The sequence below is a fragment of the Ovis aries genome, chromosome 9 (genome assembly GCF_016772045.2).
Source record: "Ovis aries strain OAR_USU_Benz2616 breed Rambouillet chromosome 9, ARS-UI_Ramb_v3.0, whole genome shotgun sequence".
Lineage (NCBI taxonomy): Eukaryota > Metazoa > Chordata > Mammalia > Artiodactyla > Bovidae > Ovis > Ovis aries.
In genome coordinates this window covers 50,307,906-50,314,822 of record NC_056062.1, presented here as the reverse complement: position 1 = coordinate 50,314,822, position 6,917 = coordinate 50,307,906, and the positions used below count along the sequence as shown (strand labels likewise).

Below are 6,917 nucleotides of genomic sequence, written 5' to 3'. Positions count from 1 at the left end.
GTAAAGAAAGAGTCACCCACCGTGAGCTGCTCACATTTCTGTTTCCCCCAGATCACTGTGAGCTGCTGAAACCAGGGAATCACGTTTTATTCATCTACCCCTTCCTCGGTCCAATTACCACACCTGACAAGTGCAGCATCACTAATTGAGGAGGAAGGCAAAACGCAGAGATACAAAGTAAGGGAGGGATTCTGATATCTAAAACTGGGAGAGGAAAGCTAAGACCAATCAGTTTAGACTTGCCACAGAGCAGCAAAGGGACACGACTCCCCTCAATCTACTTGAAGAAAACCACAAACCAAAAATGTACGAAAGTCCATAACCAAAGGAGGTGGTCTGTGACTTAAACGGATTTCATCTCGCTTCTGCTCATCCCCAAGTGAGTCTACTGCCCAGACTCACCTGGGGATGAGCAGAGGTGAAGTCGCAGACACGACTGAGCTCATCTCATCCCCAGGTGAGTCTGGGCAGTAAAGGACTGTGATGGAAACGAAACCTACACCCACAGGAGGCAGCAAAGAGCTAACATTCTAAGAGATGCGAAAGCCAGATCAGTAAGGTCGGGCCTCAGCACTTCCTGCTGGGAGCTTCCAGCCTTGGCTTCAGGGTTTGCCTCTCACAGGAAAACAAAAAGTGCCTAAGTAGCTTTTTGGAAGACTGTTGGGAAGCAGTTAATCAGTAGCAGTGTGGGAGGGATAAGCTCTGCTGTGATGAAGTGATGGTGGATACAGCAGAGTATCCCGAGTGGAAAGTTTTTCATATAAACATCCTGAAAACTTACACTTAGCTAAACCTCATGCCAAAGTGTTCTGCAGGTTCCCTCTCGACACATGCTCAAAGCCATGTACCTGCATTTTAAGATTAATTCCTAGCCCCACAACTGCTCAGAGATATCACCTGAAAGCACTTTAAGAGTCAGTTTATTATTGAAGGTCTCCTCCCTGGATTCCTTAATGCTGTCTCCAACCCAGGCCATCAACAGCAACAAGAACAAAAAGTCTTCTTATGAGACACCGAGGCCCCTGGGAATAAACCAGTGTTGATCAAGTTAAACGCAGAGCCACTTAGGCACAGACCTTGCAGCTTGCCTTGAAACCCTGAGCCGTCGTCCCAGGCAGATCCAGAGCCCTCACCCCCGACCCTGACCCCTGCTCTGATGCAAGAAGGGCCTGCTTTCATACAGACTAAGGGGGCTTGAGCAATACTTCTGACATCATCCGCAGAAATGGACTTTCCCTTCACTTCAGGTGCACACCCTCCATCCCTTCTCCCTTCTCATTATATGTAAATAGTGATGGACAAGAATTTGAAGAAACCTGCCCTCCTTGATTTTTCTCTTTCCACTTGTCCCCAGTTGTCCTCACCTCATAGCCCACACCTCAAGGTAAGGCACACCTGGGGCCCTTTGCTGCAATGCCTGCACATGCACACATCTCTGCTCCAGCAACAAAATACAAAGAAACTATATGAGACTAAAAATAACCGTGTGCATGTGTAGTTGGGGCAAACTCTGGACCCAAAAGATACAAAGAGACCGACCCCCCCCCCAAAAAAAAAAAAAAAAACCCAACTGAAACTTTTGAAGAGCCTGGAGGAAAAAACACTGTCAGGAGCAAAAGCAAAAAAACAAAGGCAACAAGAAAGAGAAAATGCTTCCAGAGAAGAAGAAACCTCACAACTTTTTCTGATTAGGATTCAGAATAGTCTTTCTCTTCTCATCTAATTTTTCTAGATTTGGGAAATATGGGGTGTCATGAGCAGAGAGGACGATGCCAGACAGTGGAAGGTCTGGGCAGGAACCTAGTAGACAAGGGAGGTTGTGTACTTCTTGCATTTTCTAGAAGGAAGAGTCTGCTGCTCCAGGGGATTTCCTCCTCCAGAGGATCTTCCCAACCCAGGAATAGAACTCATGTCTCTTGCATCTCCTGATTTGACAGGTGGATTCTTTATCACTGAGCCACCTGGGAAACCCAGCCTATGAAATTACCCAGTCCATAAAAACTAACAGCACCCCACCACCCACCACACCACCAAAAAAAGAAAAAACAGCCCCATACCCTGAGTCCACTCTCACCTTCTGAGACTGCATTCTGCCTGTGGGATGTATCTCTCTCTAAATAAATTTGCTTCCACTTTACTCTTGAATTTTTCCTGCACAAAACCAAGGACCATCACATGGTGGCCTATCCCAGGAACTTGCCCAAGACCCAGGACATGACCATTCTTTTTCTCCCTCTTCTCCTGCAGCGCTGCCAGATGTCAGGAATCTGAGAAGTGACCAGCTCTGAACCCCAGTGGCCCAGTGCAAGGGCCTAGAAACCAGACACCGCCTGACTTGGAATCCCTACTCCAGCACTTGGGTGAGCTCCCACATTTCTGAGTCTTAATACTCTAATTTGCAAAATAAGACTCGTACCCTGGAAAATCTTGAACAATAGCATAGGGTGGTTACTGTGAGAATTCAAGGAGAGGAAGTGTGGAAAGCACCTAGAACTGTGGCTGGGCACGCTCAGAATTAAATCATTTTCTGTCTCCCTTTCCTTCCTGCCATCCTATTATTTCAGTCTCTCCTTTCCCAGTTATGCATTTGGCCTCACTCTACAAGGAAATCCTCAAATGCCACTGAAAGTTTTCAGCTGACATTGCAGGATATTTGGTTTCTGAACAGGGCAGATCAACATGATACTCAAATTTGACTTCTTTCTGGATTCATTTGTCTAGCTCTAGAATATGAGACACCCAATAACATATGCCAACTCTATATGATAATTCTTTTACCAAGAGAAAATTGCTTCTTCGTAAATGATCTTGGGGGGAGGGGTTACATTTTTGTTATGCTTAAAATTTCAAATACAAGCATCAGTTCAGTTCAGTTCAGTCGCTCAGTCGTGTCCGACTCTGCGACCCCATGAATTGCAGCATGCCAGGCCTCCCTGTCCATCATAGAATGCTATAAAATACCTCTGTGAGCCCATATCTAGCTTTAATGTGTGTGTACCCTCAGTTGCTCAGTTATGTCTGACTCTTTGCAATCCCTATGGACTGTAGTCCACCACGCTCCTCTGTCCATGGGATTTCCCAGGCAAGAATACTGAAGTGGGTGGTTATTTCCTCCTCCAAGGAATCTTCCTGACCCAGGGATTGAATCTACATCTCCAGCATTTCCTGCATTGGCAGGAGGATTCTTACCACTGAGCCACCTGGGAAGCCACTGGAACTTTAATTGTTATCAATGGTTATCAATGGTTATCAATGGCTATCAATGGTTATTGAGTATTTTTGTTTCACCAGCAGTCCTTCCACTGTTGTCGCTGTTATTGTTTTTCTAGATGTCTTATTATACCACCATAAATGCTTCAAGGTGTGTCACTAACAGATAAGGACATTTTCTATCATAACCATAATACCATTATCAAACCCAATAAAATTAATAACAAATCCTAACTATCATTTGATACCCAGTCTATATTCCCCTCTTGTCTCAAAGATATCTTCTTATGGTTGTTTCTTGGATTCAGGAATCCCCTGCATGTGGTTAATATTCCTTAAGTCTTTTTAAATCTGTAACAGGTCTGTGCCAGCCATGGAGGAGCACCACTCAGATCCCCTCAGCTGCAAAGCTTGACACTGATGCCAAAGCCCCTTCACCCAAGGTCACACCCTTCCCCAAGCAGCCCACATTCGAGGGTAGGTAGAAAGCCCAGCTTCTTGGCCTGACACAGGACAGACAACTCCAGTGGCCAATGTTTGCTCCAGAGAGTCCCAGGCATTGTCCAAGACTCTGCCAGGCCTGTGTCACGTGGGTTCTTTCTTGCTACCCCCTGCTTCCCAGCCGCTTTCTTTTACAGGTGTTGATCCTTTTTAATCACCTTGCACCCAGACTGTGTGGCAGTATCTGCTCCTAGAGAATGCAATGTGCATAGCTTCCCTTTCCATACCATCAACTAGTGGAAGAAACTAGGACTGACTTTATGTTTTAAAATACTGTTTACTAGACTTACTGTGGTGGTCGTTTTGCAATATGTGCAAAGATTGAATCAGTATGTTGTACACCTGAAACTAATATAATGTTATATGTCAATTTTATAAATAAGAAGGTAACTCTTTTCAGCATCCACACATATGATTTTTTCCAGAATGGAAATGATAAGCCAAAGGTTCTCATTTTCAGTAAAAGAAACTTCCAATCAACTAAAATCAAAAGAAATCAGAGATGAATACAGTGTAGGTTAACCCTTCTATTCCATTTTCTTAAAAAAGCTAAACTATTTCATCTACATTTCTACTAAATTGCTGCCATTACCAAAATAAGTCACAAAGTAAAAAGGTCTGCTGCTGCTGCTGCTAAGTCGCTTCAATCATGTCTGACTCTGTGCAACCCCATAGACGGCAGCTCACCAAGCTCCACCATCCCTGGATTCTCCAGGCAAGAACACTGGAGTGGGTTGCCATTTCCTTCTCCAGGGCATGAAAGTGAAAAGTGAAACTGAAGTCACTCAGTCGTGTCTGACTCTTCATGACCCCATGGACTGCAGCCTACCAGGCTCCTCCATCCATGGGATTTTCCAGGCAAGAGTGCTGGGGTGGGGTGCCATTACCTTCTCCAAAAAGGTCTAGATGTTTATTAAAACTATTTTAGTATAAATTATAATATGTTCATCAATCTTTCTTACCCCTAATAGAGCAAGGACCAACTTGAGCAACCACAGGCTGTAGGGAAACTGGAGGTATTATAATTCCTAGAGAAACAAAAAGCCCTCCTAGAGCACTTGGTCATATCCATGAAAACTGGCTGACCCAAAGCAGTCTCAACTCCTGTCCCCCTGGAAAAATGAGAAAGCGTCTTTGTCTCTAGAATCTCATGACTCACTTGTGAATTAGATAGGGATAAAGTACAAGAAAGCACCTTTTTACACTGTTACATGCCAGCAGCTACAAACCCTTGCCTATACACACACAACACACATACACACACACTGCAAATCTCCTGATTCACCTTATAGTTGGGAACCAGCACACACACACACACACACACACACACACACACACACTGCAAATCTCCTGATTCACCTTATAGTTGGGAACCAGCACACACACACACACACACACTGCAAATCTCCTGATTCACTTTTTGTTGGGAAGCAGCAGCTGGACCTGTGAATACTCCACCCTCCTCCTCCCACTTTCAGGGTCTCTGATCTTTGAGCCAGGTGTGTATGTCGTGTTTAGGTCCTTGACAAACATACAAGGAAGGCTCAGGTGAGAAGCAACAAGGACACACATGGGTTCAGTTCTCACTTATGCTTGTGGGATTCAGCCCTCCCGCACTCTCCTCATCTTTCCATCTCTCTTCAATTTCTGACCGCCTGTCCCCTAGCCTGCAAGCTCCCAAATCAGACAGACCAATGGCAACAGCCTTGCAGAGACCACACGAGTGGTCCCTGATTGGACAGGGCCAAGTCTCTCTGCCTCTGCTAGTGGTTCTGCTCCTCTGGCCAGACCGGGCCTGATGGGGCCACACTCTCACCTCCAGACTCATGCTTGCTCCCCACCTTCCTCAGCACAGCTTCACCCCTTTCCAGCACCTCCCAGGACTTCCCTGTACCTTTAAGTTTTTCCAGTTTTAAAACAGCTTTGTCAAGAGCCATAAAGCTTGAAAGGGTTTTTCATAGGTTTAAAAGAAAAATCTCTCCATGTAAATGGCCACCATTTCACAACATAATGTCAGCATGTACCAAATCCTTTTCAAAATGAGGATATCTGCCACTTCAGCCTGCTCCACTTTTAGAACTTATTTGAAAGATATACCTTGGATGTATAGAAAGGATTATCGTGTCAGTTTAATTCATCATGATGAACTATTGAGGAAATATTAAAAGAAATATTAAAATTCTATTTTAACCATATGGTGAATTATTATGCATCCATTAATAGTCATGGGGAATTCCCTGGTGGTCCAGTGGTTAGGACTCCACACTTTCACTGCCGAGGGCCCAGGTTCAACCCCTGACCAGGGAACTAAGATCCTGCGAGCCATTCAGCGAGGGAAAAAATAGTCATAGAAAACTAAATCACAAGAAGCAGGCTTTTCACAGAAAAGGAAACATTCGTGGCCTATAAGCTCATTTCATTAAGAATGACAAAAAAGCAAACCAAGATTTCAACAAGATGTGATTCTATACCTATGAGTTGAGCAAAATTCAGAAGTTTAACGAGATCAAGCTGTGGATCAATAGCTGGTAAGGTGTAAAATAGCACAACCACTTTGGAAAATTGTTTGGCATCTTTTTTTATTATTATTTTACTTTACAATACTGTATTGGTTTTGCCATACATCAACATGAATCCACCACGGGTGTACACGTATTTCCAATCCTGAACCCCCCTCCCACCTCCTTCCCCATACCATCTCTCTGAGTCATCTCAGTGCACCTTCTTGACAAGCTGAACTCTCACATACCTTCCAACCCAGTAAACGCATTTCTGACTCTGCATCCCAGAGAAATGTTTTCACGTGGCACTTGTATACCAGAGGCATATATAAGATCAGAGCAGCGTCTGCAATAACAACAACAATGAAAAACTAGCAACAATGCAAGGGGCCACCAACAGGAAAATAATAACTTGTGCATATCCACACAATGCAACGTGATAGTGGCAGAGGAAATGAACCACTGCTATACATATTGTGGATAAATAATAAGAAACATTATGTTGAGAAGGAAGAGGTAAGTGACAGAAGGCTATGTGCCATTCACTCAGTGCACAAAACAAGCAAAGACAGACAACAGGGCTTTTAAACAGATACAGGTGCATGTGCGTGCTAAGTCGCCTCAGTCGTGTCTGACTTTGCGACCCCGTGGACCGTAGCTCTTAGGTTTCTCTCTGCATGGAATTCTCCAGGCAAGAATACTGGA

The 6,917-nt window shown here is 44.4% G+C and overlaps 1 non-coding gene across 1 annotated transcript; it reads left to right on the top strand.

The window, feature by feature from the left end:
- The first annotated feature begins 5,945 nt into the window (after positions 1-5,945).
- TRNAE-UUC (transfer RNA glutamic acid (anticodon UUC)) lies at positions 5,946-6,018 on the top strand. The gene has a single exon. It is a non-coding gene; the product is annotated as a tRNA-Glu (tRNA).
- The last annotated feature ends 899 nt before the right edge of the window (positions 6,019-6,917 follow it).